We start from the raw sequence: 17,493 nt of genomic DNA, 5'->3' as shown, positions 1-17,493 counted from the left end.
AAAATGGCCTGTATTTGTATAGCGCTTTTACTAGTCCCCCCTAGGGACCCCAAAGCGCTTTACCCACCCATTCACACACTGGTGGAGGCAAGCTACAGTTGTAGCCACAGCTGCCCTGGGACAGACTGACAGAGGCGAGGCTGCCATATCGCGCCATCGGCCCTTCTGGCCATCACCAGTAGGCGGTAGGTGAAGTGTCTTGCCCAAGGACACAACGACCGAGACTGTCTGAGCCGGGGCTCGAACCGGCAACCTTCCGATTACAAGGCGAACTCCCAACTCTTGAGCCACGATCACCTAAATGGAAAATTCAGTCTCAAGCAAGTCTTCTGTTTTGAAAATTAACCAGATGTTCCATGCTGTTTAATATCTGAGTTCCTTCCCTCCCTGTCTGGGAGTAATAATGGATGACCAATCCATTATTATTATTATTATTATTATTATTATGGACAGCCTGACAATTTCCATCAAGAATAAGCTCAAAAATTTGTAATTCAATTTAAAATTAAATGAAATTAAAATAATGCAATTCAATTATTATTGACGTATTGTTGTACAGTCTTAACTAGTGTTGGTCAAGTTACTTGACAAAAGTAATTACTAACTAATTACTGATTTCAAGAGTAGTTAGTAACTTTTTAATTTAATTAATTAAAGTAATTAATTAATTAATTACCGTAATTGTCGGGCTATAAGCCGCTACTTTTTGCACCAGCTTTGAACCCTGCGGCTTTTAGTCAGGTGCGGCTTTTCTATGGATTGTCCATGATTTTTGTGATATCGTAAGACGATTTGTTTTGTTTGTTCCGCTGTTGTACGGCACTACGTTGCCTGGCGGAAGGATCGGGGTTCAAGAGTGGTATGTTGGTCACATGTCCATCCGCCAGGCAACATAGTGCCGTACAAGTAGCGCGAAAAACAAACTTCAAAGTAGCGCTATGCGTTCAGAGGGAGGCGTGGATGATGAGCGGCGATAAACTTGCGAAAAGCAAGTTATGCTCAACTCCACCGGTGGAATCTGACAGCGTGGAAAAGTGTGAAAACATCCACGATCACCAACGGATTTCGAAGGGCTGGACTGCTGCATGATGGAGAGGAGGACACCGCCACGGCCCTTCAGAGGGTGTTCGACTCTGACACTGACAACGAGGATTTCTTTTGTTTTGAAAGTGACAACGAAGGAAAGAAGCTGAGAGTGGATGACGAAGCCATCCTGAGCCTGTTCGTTTCCGACACTGGAGAAGAAGACTTTGGTGGTTTTAGTGCGCAGGAAGAAGAGAAAGATGGTGAATGACTGACTTTTCTTCTTGTTAAAGCTGTGTCACTGCACCTGAGCCTAAAAGGTAGTCTGAATCTATTTTTCTGGTGTGCTGTAGGTTATTATGTACTACATTTGTTACTCATTTATGAAGCACAGCACATGTGCAAATATGTACCCATAACTTGTTTTTCAAAATATTAATAAAAGGGGTGTGTCTCCAAACAGCCATCTCTTTCCTGACAATTCGCTTTGTGCATATTCTCTTACATATGATGAGTCAACATTGAAACACCTGCGGCTTTTGGTCAGGTGCGGCTAATGTATGTACAAAACAGGATTTTCCCCTGATTTTAGCTTGTGCGGCTAATATTCAGGTGCGCTTTGTAGTCCGGGAAATACGGTACTTATTTTTAAAAAAACATGATACACAACTTGAATACGTAATAAAGCAATAGAGCTTTTAGCCCAATTTTATTTTTTTCTGCATAATCCATCATATAAAACTGAATCAAATGAAGAAATCTCTTTTTAAAAATGTTTTCTTAGTTTTAATCTTTTAACTTTATGCACATTGCATTAAGCAAAAAAATTTAATTATATGCAACTGTCTTTGACTTGAAGAAATGTGTTTAACATTTAAACCTATTTTCTGCAGATTCCATCTTATAAAATAAAATAAAGTTTTGTGTTTACACTTTTTCAAATAGATGCAAGTAAAACACAGCAAAAAATAAATAAAATCAAAGATTGAGCAGCACTAAGTCCTGTCTCTTAAATCTGTTGTCACCTGTTTAGCAGGAGTGGGGCGGGTGGAGGTTTGCCCGGTGCCGCAGCGGTCATGTCAGTGGGAGGATCCGGGGGTTTCTCTGTGAATGTCACATTCCCGTGGCAGCGTGCTCGATGCTCGCTCAGAAGTTTAGTTTTTTTTTCGCTGTACAAAGAAGTGTACAGTGGACGCTGATGTTTTTGTCACTTTTCACAGAGTCAAACTCGAGGTAATGTCAGTACTTCCAGTACTTGCTTTAAATGCTGCACGGTCGTACTCTCGCTGCACTTCATACACTCAACAAAAATATAAATGCAACACTTTTGTTTTTGCTCCCATTCCCCATGGGATGGACGTAGAGACCTAAAATTCATTCCAGATACACAATATAACCATCCCTCCCAAACAGTGGTCACAAATCAGTCCAAATGTGTGGTAGTGGGCACATCTGCTATATTGAGATAATCCATCCCACCTCACAGGTGTGCCACATCAGGATGCTGATCTGACATCATGAGTAGTGCACAGGTGTACCTCAGACTGCCCACAACAAAAGGCCACCCTGGAATGTGCAGTTTTTTGCGCTATTGGGGGTCTGGGGACCCAGAACCGGTCAGTATCTGGTGTGACCACCATTTGCCTCATGCAGTGCAACACATCGTCGCATGGAGTCTATCAGATTGTCAATTGTGGCCTGTGGAATGTTGGTCCACTCCACTTCAATGGCTGTGCGAGGTTGTTGGATATTCGTGGGAACTGGTACACGCTGTCGTATACGCCGGTCAAGCACATCCCGAACATGCTCAATGGGTGACATGTCCGGTGAGTATGCTGGCCATGCAAGAACTGGGACATTCTCAGCTGCCATCTGCCCTGAACAATGTGAACCATGATTCATCCGTGAAGCGCACACCTCTCCAACGTGCCAGACGCCATCGAATGTGAGCATTTGCCCACACAAGTCTGTTACGGCGACGAGCTGGAGTCAGGTCAAGACCCCGATGAGGACGACGGGCATGCAGTTGAGCGTCCCTGAGACGGTTTCTGACAGTTTGTGCAGAAATTGTTTGGTTGTGCAAACCAATTGTTCCAGCAGCTGTCTGGGTGGCTGGTCTCAGACGATCTTGGAGGTGAACCTGCTGGATGTGGAGGTCCTGGGCTGGTGTGGTTACACGAGGTCTGCGGTTGTGAGGCCGGTTGGATGTGCTGCCATATTCTCGGAAACGCCTGTGGAGACGGCTTATGGTTGAGAAATGAACATTCAATGCACGGGCGACAGATCTGGTTGACATTCCTGCTGTCAGCATGCCAATTGCACGCTCCCTCATTGCTTGTGGCATCTGTGGCATTTTGCTGTGAGACAAAACTGCACATTCCAGGGTGGCCTTTTGTTGTGGGCAGTCTGAGGTACACCTGTGCACTACTCATGATGTCAGATCAGCATCCTGATGTGGCACACCTGTGAGGTGGGATGGATTATCTCAATATAGCAGATGTGCCCACTACCACACATTTGGACTGATTTGTGACCACTGTTTGGGAGGGATGGTTATATTGTGTATCTGGAATGAATTTTAGGTCTCTACGTCCATCCCATGGGGAATGGGAGCAGTAACAAAGGTGTTGCGTTTATATTTTTGTTGAGTGTATTATCCTTTGTTGATCTGCACACGTCTGTTGCTGCCACGGGCGTCGAATGCTCGTGCGTCATTGTTATGAGACACTCTCACAAACAGAATCACGGTTTAGTAACGCAGTAACGCAGCGTGCTTATGGGAAAGTAACAGTAATCTAATTACTTTTTTGCAATAGTAATCCCTTACTTTATAATATAAATATAAATAAAATTGAATAAAAACTGAATTGAATTGAAGTTGGACGCCTGATTTTAAAGCGGGATACAGTCAGTGTTCTCCGCCATTTTTGTTGTGCCATTTTTTCTCTTGTCCTTTGTCAGTTTGTCTATTTGTATCATGCCATGTTCCAGGTATCCATGTCTAGGGTTCATGTTTCATGCACCACGTTTCCTGTGCTCAAGTGTTTAGTGTTTACTTTAGTTTATCATTAGCTGGTTTAGTTCATCATTAGCTGCATCTTAGTTCCCTTTTGGACCTTTTTTTTCCATCAGTCTCAAATAAACTGGCTCGCTTTTTGTTAAGAATTAGTTTTGCCTTCCTCGCATCTGCTTTTGGATCCACACCTCTCTCTGCTTTACATCTTGTAACACCCTCTGACTGCTTATCCCTCAGATGCTATTACCTGTTGAAGATTCAGTGTTAATAAAACCACTTGAACTTAACCAGTGTTGGGAAGGTTACTTTTAAAATGTATTCCATTACAGAATACAGAATACATGCCCCAAAATGTATCCTGTAACGTATTCCGTTACGTTACTCAATGACAGTAACGTATTCTGAATACTTTGGATTACTTAATATATTATCATGCTTTTTACAACAACGTGAATGTACTATTGCTGTGTGATTTATTACTATTACTGAAGGTCCGCGACTCCGAACTGTAGTAAAGGGACCTCTGACTAATACGGCGGGGTCCCTGTCGGCTCGTAGCCGAAAAATAGCTTTACTTTGTTGTGTGGGTCAACTTTTCTTGCGAGAGACAGAGAGAGGCGTTGAAAGGCTGCTCCAACGGAACTTACCCAGATAGCAAGGAAACATTGAACATTGTTTTCGGAGGAAAACACGAACATGGTGTACAGTCGAGTCTTAATAGCTTACTTACAACTGGGCTCGTCAGGCACTCTTCTTGGCTGCAGTGGTTATTATTATATTTACATGCTTCCAGCTCCCGTTTTTGCTCGATGACAACTCGTAGTTTTCCACTCCCCTTTTTCTCCCTCCTCGCGCTCACAGACCCATAACGTGTATGGCAGTCCATTCTCCCTGCAACACGGACTACACTGCCCATGAAGCTACATTCTTTAGAGCTATGCTTGTAGCATTCTGCCTGTTAGCTTAGCACAACAACAACAACAACGAAAAGGCGCTCTCTCACCCAGGAAACACACAGTCGCAGAGAGAGAGAGAGAGAGAGAGAGCGTCGCCCTGTAACCATGGCAACCGTAACGCTGCCGCCTGGAACAACAGAACGTAGCTGTCAAACAAACCCAAACAGTCCTGACCCGCGACTATATGAAACAGGAAAGTACCACAGTGTAATCCATTTATTTCAACAAAGTAACTGTATTCTGAATACCACCTTTTTAAACGGTAACTGTAACGGAATACAGTTACTCATATTTTGTATTTTAAATACGTAACGGCGGTACATGTATTCCGTTACTCCCCAACACTGAACTTAACCTAACAACTTTTTGAATCCACCAGTTTACATTGTTTATTACAATAACTCATATAAGTAAGGGACCATAACAAGAGATCTTATCAGGCACTGTCAAAGATTTATCCACAGTAAATATTAGCAGTCTCATTCAGTGGGCTTTACCTCTGGTTAGTCTCCTGAACTCTATTTTCCAGAAGTATCTCAGCAGGTTTTCATCAGCACATAGTCAAAAACGTTTAATGTTATTTTGCATCTCACTTTTGGTTGTTTTTGTTTCTCAGACCTTTTCTAGCACACAGCACTTCAAAAGCCAAAACAAGTTCATACCGCACATCCCACAATATCTTATAAATGATTAACAAGAAAGAAAAAGTATGCAAATCAAATTTTACTAAAATAATGTTTATCACTATAGTATCATAAACTCTGTTCAAAGGGTATGTACATTTTTTTTACTTTGCTGTACTAGCAAATATAAAGAAGTTGGTGCTATATAAATGTAACTTTTGAAGGTACAGAGTATTAGGCCTCTGTATTTTGTGAGGTGAGTGGTAGCTGGAGGTTGCCAGGCTTGGATAAACTCTCCTGAAACAATGAACAACTGGGTTGTAAAATATTTATGAAAGATCTTAAGTACTGCAGAGAGGTCATCCACAAATCTTAAAGAGCACTGCAGTAAGAAAACAGCCAATCACTGACCCTGAATCAGATGTCTACACTACTAATGGGCAGATAAAGTCAGATGTTGAGGTTTGGTCAGGTCGCAAAATCTCTCTCAATTCTGACATACTTACCTTCGCTACAGCAAATAATAATAAATATATTAAGTGCATTACATAACAAAATCATAATACTTTCTGGGATTATTATTAATAAATATTCTGGTTCCACTGAACAATAGTCTGTAGCTGTTCTTATACTCAAATTTACTGGGACTACCAACAATATCTTTTAATGCTCGTTTCTGCCACTATTAGCCTATTTATTCTACTGGATCTAAGCTATAACTTTTATTTCACCACTTCTTATATTCTAAAACATTTTGAGAGTAATGAAAACAGGTTTATGAACATTTTTCAGTGTGATATAGAAAGGATAGTAAATCCATGGGTTTCATGGCAGTAGGAGCCTTGGCTCCTTCATCCTGTTCATGGGCAGAGTTGTGCCTGCAAGTCCAAAGACAGTAAATATCTGCCAGGAAGAGCTGGAACAATGTCCCTGGTCCAAATGGTTTTGGAAGGTAGGTGTGAAAATGTACTGAATCTGAGTTCACATTCAGTTTCCTTTAAAGTAGGTTCACTGGGAAAGTGTTTCACTAAAAACTTTGTTGTGGAGTTGTCCAGATAGTGGCAGAGCTAGATTTCAACTAATTCGCAAACACTTGTGTCATTACACTTTAGGCATTTGTCCTGCATTAACTGGGAAAGCTCAACAAACCTGAGAAAGAAGGGGTCAGAATCCTGATACTGTACATAACTACAGTTAGGAAAAGGAAACCCTGCTTATACAAAAAGAAAGATGTAAGACTAATCAATGACAGAAAACACAATACAGAGATGCCCTGACAAGTATGTCTCAATAACCATGTGACTAATTAACTAATTATGTGGCTAATAAACAAAATAGCTAATTCACTAGCTACATAAATATCCACGCTCTGAATATAATCCAGTAAAGTATTACATCTTTACCTCAACTTATTTAAGAAAACAATAAAAAAAAAAAAGAACTATTTTTGATATGACATTGGAGTACTGTTAGTCTTACAATACCCTGGTTGAAAATGGTGTAACATACATGCGTACTGAAGTTGAGTTTCCATGTTCTGCTGTCTGCCCCCCCCCCATCCCCCAATATTATAGGTTATATTACAGGTTATTTTTTAGAGTTTAAGATAAATACCTTAACTCCACCAACTTGTAATTAAAAATATAAAATCAACCTCTGCTGGGCTATTATCATCCTATGTGACCAGCTGTTTACAGGAACAATGTCATGTGCTAATCACTTTTGTTTTTCAAGACCTCAACCGTGCACACACAAAAACAATCATATGACCACTGGGTTCAAAAACACACGGGTCCAAATAAAACAGGGGCGGGCGAGACAAAAGCACCGTGGCAGTTCTATAACCATGCTGTCCTGGGAAAAAAAGTACATGAGCTGGTTTTTAAGCACTTAAAGCAATTAGTGCAGAGGATGGAGCCAGCTGAGCCATTGATTACGGTTATTTATAAACCTGACAGCACCCTGATGAGGAGACAAAAACTAGCTGCTCTGTCTTTCTCTCCGCTCTTCCTTTTCTCTCCACCTTCCACCATTCTTTTCCACCTCTGTGCACCTTTTCCACATCTTTGCCCCTCTATCACCTCGTGTTGTGTTTTTTTTCTGCTTCTTCTTGCTCTCACAAGATTTCAGCGCCCGTCGTATTTTCTTCTTTGCCTCTCTGTCAACTCTACTTGATGGATCACTCTCACGCACTTCTATGCTATTTAAAAAAAGAAGAAGAGAGAGGTAGAGGAGTAAGCTGAGTAGGTGAATTCCCTTACAGACAAAGAAAAATGTATTTCTGCTTTTCTTTACCACAAACCAATACTCCCTTAGGTCTGGCCTTGGGCCTTGCAGGAATCTGGGAATGGCATGAGACAAAGCAGCAACAACAGCCCCTTAAACAAGTCTGGACATTCTTAGAAGATTGTCTTGCATGCAGGTATGCCTGGATGGGTGTCACAGAGTGGGAATGGAGGCATCTAATCTATTCCCAGGCTCTGAAGCCTGCAGGCCAGCAACAACAGGGGCATTATGGTCAGACCCCAGCTTCACAGAGCTGTGCCACAGGGTCCGGTTTGGAGGTAGAGGGAAGAATGTGCATGTTTGTTTGGAGGTGAAGGTAGAGACGAAGATGTGTATATAAAGCGGAGGAGAAGAGTGAAAAGGATCATGGAAGTATGTATAAAATTTCAGAAATTGGATACAAATTTCTCAGAATGAAGAAACAACAGGAGGAAATATTAAAAGGACAGAGTAGATCTTGTATGTAGAATTACATCCTTTAGTTTTTAGACAATTAAACATTATTTTCCTGTAATTTTGCCCCTGTACACCTCCATAGATTATTTTAACTCAAGCAACCAAGCTGTGACTGAAGTCTAGACTTGTTAAACCTCTCTATTTCAAGGGATTTCCCAAAGTATTGCATTTAGTGTTTAAGAATAACAGATATTTTTATACACAATCAGGAGTTCAAACGTAACTGGAAAACTGGCCATCAGGCGAGGTCAGTTCATTATTCCCTGACAATTTAAGAAGATTAAAGATCCCAACTGTTGAACTTCGATTTCGTAGCTTTTCACTGGAACTCTTAATTTAAGGGTCCAAAGAGACAAAAGTCAAAGTTGGCATGACTAAGTTGAAAAACCAAAATAAACCAAAATAAGAGATGGAAAAATGTCAGGCATGACCAAATCAACAAACATTCTTAAAAACAGCAACAACAGAACTCTTTCCTTAGTTAAGAAAAAACCCTTCACAACATCTAGCCAACATCTAGCTAGGATAGTACAGAATTTACAATCAAGAGCCACCATCACAAATATAAAGAGATAAGAACGAGGTGCAAACCACTGGTTACACTCAAGAATATAAAGGCCTTTAAGGACTTTGCAAGAAAACTGCCTGCACAGTGCTGTAAATTCATTCTCTGGATGGATGAAATCAAGAAATACTTATATCAGAATGAGGGGAAGAGAAAAGCAGGAGGAGAGAAAAAGCCCATGATCTGAAGCATACCATGTCAAACATGATGGAGGCAGTGCTATGGCATAGTGGACCTGGGTTACTAATGTAATGTGTCTGCTGATAGAAGTAGCAAAATAAATTCTGAAGTGTAAAGGGGAACTTAAATTCAGCCACATGCTGAAAACTGATCAGGTGGCACTTCACAATCGGAACTAATGATGACCAAAGCTTAATGCAAAAACCCCAAACCCACCCAGAGTTTCTCAAGGTGAGAAATGGGACTGACCAAGTCATTCGTCTGACCTCAGTTCAACAGAGCCTGCATTTCAGTTACTGAAGGCAAGATTGAAAGCGGAGATCTGTCCAGGATGTACCACACTCATTTGGACAGTGACAGCTGGGATAGGCTCTAGCTTGCCCGCGAACCTGAAGCAGATAAGTGGAGGATGGATGGATGGATGGATGGATGGATAGATGGATGGATGGATGGACGGGTGGATGGATGGATGGATGGACGGGTGGATGGTTCCAGCCAAATAGTTGCTCAGCAGGGGTTGGGTCAGTCACAACCATCAGCTGTGTAGCTGCTGTCCATTCTTGTAAATATTTAAAATAAAACAATAAGATTGCTGCTTTTTTTCTGGTGAGCATGGTCTCTGTATATCCGTCAAAGTAATAAATAAATAAGTGAGCTACTGTGCTTACCTGAAATGTATGTATGACTCACTTACAGTTATTGGAATCCACTGAAGGAAGGCAAAACATCACTGGGAATTACTAAAGAAGAGACACACATAGACTGCACAGTTCAGAATTAGAAATACGTGGGAGAAACACTAATTGGTGACAAAGTTCGGCATCAATTACTAAACATCAGTGTCTGTGAATGTGTGGTGTGTCTATTAGTAAGGCTTTATTCCTAAAACAGAGGAAGACATCACAGCAGATTAGACCAGAAAAGCCAGTAATTAACTGCCTTGTGTTAGGACTATTTTGAGCTCTCTATCTATCCACAGCCACACAAGCACAACACACAGAAACAGGGAAAAGTCCTTTAAAAAAAGTCAAGATTGAGTTGAAAATGCTAAATAGCTGCTGTTGGTCTTGAAGGAATGAGACAACTCAATAACTATAAGATGGATTTCCATAAAACTTTGCACAGACATTCAACCCCAGAGGAAGAATTTTATGATTCTGATGATACAGTGACATGATCCTGTAGCATTAATGTGAATTTGCCATTGTCTGCTTGCAGAGACAAGAAAACTGTTTCAGACATTTATTTACCCATCAGGTTAAATTCAAAACACTTCATCTGTCCTTACATTCAACCAAACCATTTTGTATTTATTAATTTGCTTGGTGTCCAAATACCTGCAAAATATGCACGCTGGAAACATGTGACATGTGGTCCGATCACTTCAAAGGGCAAAGGTTGGTTCTAATGGTTCTAAAGGAAGCATACAATCTGACTGTCACAGAGAGGGTTGGGAGTCGGGAGCCATGCACATCAGTGTGAATAACCAGAAATTGTTGAACACCCCCCCCCAGCTTAGATGTGTTAGATGGAAAGCAGTTTTTGAAGCTGCTCAACCTTTCAACAACTGTTCCAATAAAGAACGCTGAAGACTTTCTGTTGTGATGGTTAGAAAATGATTGCAGACACTACTAGGGCAAATGGTCAGCATTGAAAGCAGAACTAAAAGTCCACCCGACAAAAGCAGGTCAAGGTTAACCCTAATCCTGGCATCAAGAGTTTTTTGTCATGATAAACTAGCATTTAACTAGCAATTTGCCTACGTACAGCCAGTGAGAGCTGATAGCATTCCAATTTATTTCAATTTTGTCATGTTAGCCTGTCAAGTGTAGACAGTGTACTCGCAAATTTATGCCTATAATATAACTGTTTTAACTCCTAACCCTTTCTCCTTTTTAGGGTTAGAGTTGCAGAACACTGGGAGGGTTGGGCTTTTGAATGAGAGCAGATACAGTCAGGTTTACCATTTGAATCCACGATTTCTCAGTTTGCACTGTATGGTGTAGAGAAAGACCACTGAAAAAAATATGATACTGGCCAACTGAAGGATATGCAATTACTGCATTCACTTTGAGATACTTCAAAAAGCCATACATGCTCTGACAGTTTGTTGCCAGGTTCAGGGTTAGGTTTTTAGTCAGACCACACACAAACCGATAGGATTGGGCTCACGGTTAAGGCAAAGTTCAAGACTACGGCTAGGGTTAAGGTTGTACCATATGGGGAAGTTTGGGCTCTTGAGCAGCTTCATGCCACGCCACCCTGAGTACAGCTAATTTTGTCCAAAAAGGCAAACATGTCTTGTTCTGACAGTTTAGTGGTAGGTTTGTGGTTAGCCTTTCCCAGGTACTTAGGTACCTACCTAAACCAGCTACCTAACAAGCTGGATTAAATTTTGAATCGCTTTAGTTGGCAAGACTTTAAAACATGACTCGTCTCATATCTTGAAACAAACATGACTTGCTCTTCATTCGAATATTTTAGAGAGGCAAGAAGAGCGGCAGAGACATGGGGAAAGACAGCAGTTGTATGGCAGCGCTCTCACACTTGTCACCATCAAAGGTCACAGTGACACATCTTACATTTCTCTGGCTCTTTCTTCCCTGTACCACTTCTTCTTCCCTCTCACCGTCTTGTCTCAAAGCTGAGTTCGTTCCCCTGTGTGTGTGTGTGTGTGTGTGTGTGTGTGTGTGTGTGTGTGTGTGTGTGTGTGTGTGTGTGTGACAGAGAGGGAAAGGAAGGAAGAAGTTGCAAACTTTCCAGTGCCATGTGCGTGGTGAGATGAGAGGGAAACTGAGATGAGTCTGTGTGTGTGTGTGTCAGAGTGAAAGGGGAACAGGGAGATGAGAGGGAAGTGTAAGCTGTCATATTTGAGGTGAGATGCGGGTTCATTGTGAGGTTAGACTCTTCTCAGGGGTCTGGTGAACCAGCTGAATGAGAGATCTAAAAATTGTAAAGATAGGAGGAGATGGAGAGATTAACACTGTCCACATGCTGGCAACCTACCAACTAACCCTCCCTGTAGGTTCTGTGTATGGCTTCATTCATCTGTGTTTGTATGTTCTCACAATCAAAGCTTAATTCATGAAGGGTATCCACGACCTAGCAAAGGCATGAAAGCCACAACCTGTAAAATCTTCCGGTTGGTAAATGCATTTTTATTTGATTTCATTCTAATCTAGCTTGTAGAAATTTGTTCCTGAATGTTTTACAAAATGACAAATGCTTCTGTCCTTTATAAAGATTCATTTGCTTAACTCTCTGTACCCCACAGTGGCCATCCTAGTGTTTCCCTATAACGGCTGCAGCTGGCTGGTGTGTCTCTACTATTGTTTCTGCATAAAAACATTTTTGCACCGATTATAATTTAGCATGTTTTAATAATATAAACACTTTGCAATAAATTGGGAATTAAAACAGATTTGTGACAAGTAAGCTGTCCTATCATCATTTACCTCAAAATGCTGGGTGTGGTACACTTACAACTCTTTATTGTGGAGTAGGCTGTAAAACTTTGTGAAAGGAGGATGATATGGGTCAGTGAGGAAGTGAAGATCAGTCCTGTTCATTGACGGTGATACTGAGGTCAATTTATGAGGGCATGCTGAAATTTGAAGAAACGCCTTGAAGTGGAGCTAACATCGTTGGATTTGGACATTTAGTGAATGAACTCTCTAGCGATGTGAGAATAGCCAGAACAGTGATACTTGATTTTGGTGCTGAAAATAATCATAATAAAAAAAAAAGATTGACATTGAAAGATGACAAAATTAAACTGAAAAAGAAAACTCTGTGTTCTAGCTGTGCCCCAAATTCTGGGAATAATCCCAACCCCATGGGTCCGAGGTTTTTCTGTTCTGATGAATTAAACCCAAGGCCAGCTCTAAACTTTAAGATTCAGTAAAAGGACTACTAGATGTTACAGTCCCTGATGTTGTATTGCTTTAAATGGAGAAAGTCTTGAGGAATGGCTGTTATGAGGAAAGGCAGCCCAGAAACTTTACCAGCAGCACACATCGTTGTGCTGGTAATCTGCCATTTTTTTGGGTTTAGAGATCTGATCTAGATTATCATATTAAATTTTGGGACACATCGTCAGTAGTGGACCTTGGATTCATCTGGTGTTTCGGCCATTATCACTAGACACCCTCATCCAAGGAGGCCCTGCCAGGGTTGATCAGGCCCTGGAGTGTGTCACTGGTTTGTGTTAACTTGTTATTTCTCTTCTTCTTTCTTCTGTTTAGTTTTTCTACAGTTTATTTTCTCCTATCTATTCACTGCAACTGAGAAATAATAATAACCTCTTTAACATTTATGGAGCCTCACTTCTTCAAAGGGATAGAAAAGGTGATAGAGAGAAGTGAAACAAAAGGGACAAGATAGGAGAGAGCAGAGAGGAGAGCTGGAAGGGGGGTGCCCGACCTGGCTTCCCACACCTCCCCACCGGATCAGGCTGTACAAGAACAAGATACACGTGGTTTTCTGAGAAAAAGAAAACCTAAATGCACCTGGTATTCTGAGGAGGTCTCCAATCCAAGTGCTTCCCAGGCCCTTCTCTACTTAACTTCTACAGTTTTAGATGGGATTAAGTTTGCTTTGATTGTTATGACCTTAACTTGGTCACTGGAGCAGAGATTACCAATTTATGGATTCAAATTGTGAACCTTGAACTGTCTGCTCTTGTTCAAAAGCTCAACCCTCCAATGGCGCTCCAATCCTAATGCTAACCCCTGTTCCTGACTGTAACCCTAATTGTTCTTGTAACTCTAACCCCAGCTCTACCCCGAACCCAACCGTACCACTGGGCTCAAGCCCTAATGGGTCCACCATGCTCGCAGAGTTGCCTGCGTTGTGGATATCGTGAGCGAATTCTGACATCACATCATGTGTCGCACGACAGAGCCGGGGCCGACACAGCTGAGTTAAAGACAGAGTATGTGATTGTGCAAGTTTCCACTGCGATTTTAATGATATTACTGTACAGAAGCTCAGAGACATACAGATATACAGAGGAAGATATCAAAACAGTTTGAAAACTTGAGAAATTGTACAAAAAAACACTGGACAAAGTCAAGGGTTTGGGTTTCGACTTCATCTCCTCTATTGCGCTTATGCAGTGATATTGTCTGAGTGGCGATAGCTATTGTTCAGGAGAATACTACAGCGGCTTCCTGCACCTTTACTGATGTAAATATGAGTGACTGTGAGATGAGGCGGCAAGTGAAGTGACCACTGTGTTGAGTTTAGGCCTTAAGCCTAACCCCCTGTCCCAGACTGCAACCCTAACCCTAGCTGTAACTCTAATCCTAGCCCCAAATCTAAACCAATGGGCATTTCTTAGCTCTGACTAAATAATTAACCCTAAAGCCAGCCCTAAACACTGGGAACAATAGATATATGACTTTCACAAAAAAAGAAGAAGGAAAAACTCAAAGGAAATGCTGTTCGAAGGTGGTTTCTCAGCCAAGTACTTCCAGGACCTATTCTGCTTAGCCTCCAAGCACTAGACCGCTTATCCCTGATTATCCCTGATAAGGATAAGCAGAAGAGAATGGATGACACTGAATGTAGCTGTACATAATTATACATCTCTGTATGAATAATGGTTAACTATGAATAATAATCTCTAATGGTTAAAATTTCATTTGTGAACAAATTCGTTAAGTCATGGCTTGATGACCTCAACAGAACTCTGGCTTTTTTGTCAGCCTGGCTTAACCCTTGGATGCACAACCTACCAGTACCTCCACTCTTCCACGAGTGGGGTCAAAAATGACCCCAAATAGAAACAATGCATTTTGCTATAAACTCGGTTGTTATTCTTCAAAATCTTTAAAACGAAGAGTTGTAATATTTTCATATTTGAGGTATTCCTCATAAAACATGATTGTGACATGAGGCCCTTTGCATTTTTATTTATTTATTTTTTATTAATTTTAAGAAATTGCAGTTTTTGTATCACTTGTATCACTTTTGTATGCTTGCTCTGCATATACTGCAGAAGCTGGGCCTTCCTTCTGAAAGGCACAAGTTGTTCATCCACTGTAACACAATCACCGAGGATGAATTTCTGCCTGCAGTTGACCAGGAACAGGCCCCATATGTAGCAGAAAGCTGCCATGTGGTTTGTTTTCAGTCCATAGGCTCTGGTCCTCTTGTCATCAAAGTGCAAGAAACGGCAAATATCTTTAAATCTTTGAATTGACATAGTGTCCTTGTACAATGGGTTATGCAGAGGACTCCCAAAAAACACACTGACTGGTACATCCCAGTTCTTCTCACTTCCTGCAAGAATGGTCAATCAAATGAAGGCCAGGAGCTTTTATTTGATTACATTTTTCTACTCTTTTCCTCTGTCTGTGGCTACTCTTCACGCCTCCATGTTTGTGCATGTCAGCACCTCTGCTATTATATTATCAGACATGAACATCTTCCATGCATCTATTGGGGAGACAGTACTAAACCCAGGTGCAAGCCCTGGCCGATTAATTCAGAATATTGTGGCTAGAGCAGTAAGATGGGCTCATTCTGTTAGACTCAATATCCATTTCCTCTTCAGAGGACTCCTCTGTATCTGACTGGCCTTGTTCAGTGGGGGGGACAATAGTCTGGGTCCTCTATATCTGAGATGTCAGATTCTGACTCAGTACCTCCGATGGGCTCTTCATCCCAGCCGTCCTGGATCATTTGTAGGGCAAGGTCCACAGCTGGCCTCATAGCATGTTACTTTAAATATTAAAAAAAAAAAAAAAACATCAGAAAGGACAATGTTTGAAATGCACAGGAAACTATACACAGGGCTGCACATAAATGGTCCGCAGGTGCACATTTGCTGTCAAAATAAAAGACGCATACCAGATAAGAAGTTGGGACGCTCGTTTGTGTACATTAGATGTTCTGGAGGAGGACAGACATTTGTTCAGAACTCTTAAAGATGTTGAAAAAGCAAGCTCCCTAAGCAATTACTTTGGTGTTCCTCCACCACAAAAGAGGCACGTATTCTCTGAATTTCCGGGAATACTTTTATTTTGCAGGCTCCAAGGGCGTAGATACAAAAACTGCATTTTTTATAAATTAATGAAAAAATAAATAAAAACGCAATTGCCCTCATGTTACAAACATATTTTATGAGGAATACCTGGAATATGAATGTATTACAACTTGAAGAAAAACAACCCATGGGGTCATTTTTGACCCCACGTGTGCATCTAAGGGTCAAAAATGTGATGGCTTTTTAAAGATATAGCGCATCCAAACTATTTAAGCTAGATAAAGCTCTTCTAAATTAATCAGATGGCATTTCCTCTTCAACTTATGGGTTTTATTCTGTAAGGTGAGTATTTGAGGAAGGCAGTCAAGGTCTTCTTATCTGAGGCTTTTGTTTTGAGAGGAGTCACAGTATTCAAAGTAATTTCTTGTAAAGATGTAATACTATTAATAAAATAAATGACCTCTGTGGGAGGACAGTTCAGGTAAGCTGCTCTTCACTGTATTTGTACATGGCAATGAAGAAGATAACATTGGAGGAATTATATCCTCAACCATGGTTACAGCGCTTTCAGAAAGACGTCAGCTGTAATGAAATGTACTCTTACTGCTGTGTTCAGAAGAGATCGGACAGTTTATGGCTTCAAATGGTAAACCAAGTGATCTCTGCTCTCACTCAAAAGCCCCATCCTCCCAGCGTGCTTCAACTCTCCTGGCCACAATTTGAGATCATCATTGTGAAAAGAAGTCACGATTATCAAAATATTCTCAAACTTATCAAATTCAGTCATCACACCTAAGTTTTAGTTGTTTTAGTTCCATCACAGGCCCATACTGTGCACTCACAACTCAACTCGCATGTCCAGAAGAAAAAAGTATAAATGAGTATGTGTTCTGTCAACTTAGAATTAGAAAGATATTGCAGTCACTGAACATCCATACATGAGATGCTGTCAAGAAATCAGAGTAAGAGTGACATACAGCAAGAATGCACAGTTTACTTTGCTGGCTGGAAATGAGATTAATGATCTGAAATTAGAGACAAAGACTTTGAACACATCAGTAATGTTGTTAAAAGTTTATCACGTCTAAATTGTTTTAGCAAAAATAAGTTGTCTGATAAAAGTCTTAGTTGTTTGGTAATTTTGGTTACATTTATAAATGAAATGACCACTTTGAAGTCGCACAAGCTTCCTTGTTAGCAGATATATGACTGGTTTGTAGTGAAAAGTCTCCTTCAGCTACATGAATAACTAACCGTGCCTCATTTTTCCACTGCCAACTCTGACTTTCTGACTCTAAGCTCGAGGACATTGTTATGTTGAAAGGGAACCAGTTCCGTGAGTACAAGGCCACTGCACTTCTAGAGCAGGCTTTCTTCAAGAACCACTCTGAATATGG

Source organism: Aulonocara sp. 'chitande type north' Nkhata Bay, linkage group LG5 (genome assembly GCF_057382095.1).
Source record: "Aulonocara sp. 'chitande type north' Nkhata Bay isolate Kocher_YH1m ecotype deep benthic linkage group LG5, A_spYH_male_GT1.1, whole genome shotgun sequence".
Classification (NCBI taxonomy): domain Eukaryota; kingdom Metazoa; phylum Chordata; class Actinopteri; order Cichliformes; family Cichlidae; genus Aulonocara; species Aulonocara sp. 'chitande type north' Nkhata Bay.
The sequence above is the reverse complement of the archived record's forward strand: the minus strand, read 5'-3'. Positions refer to the sequence as shown.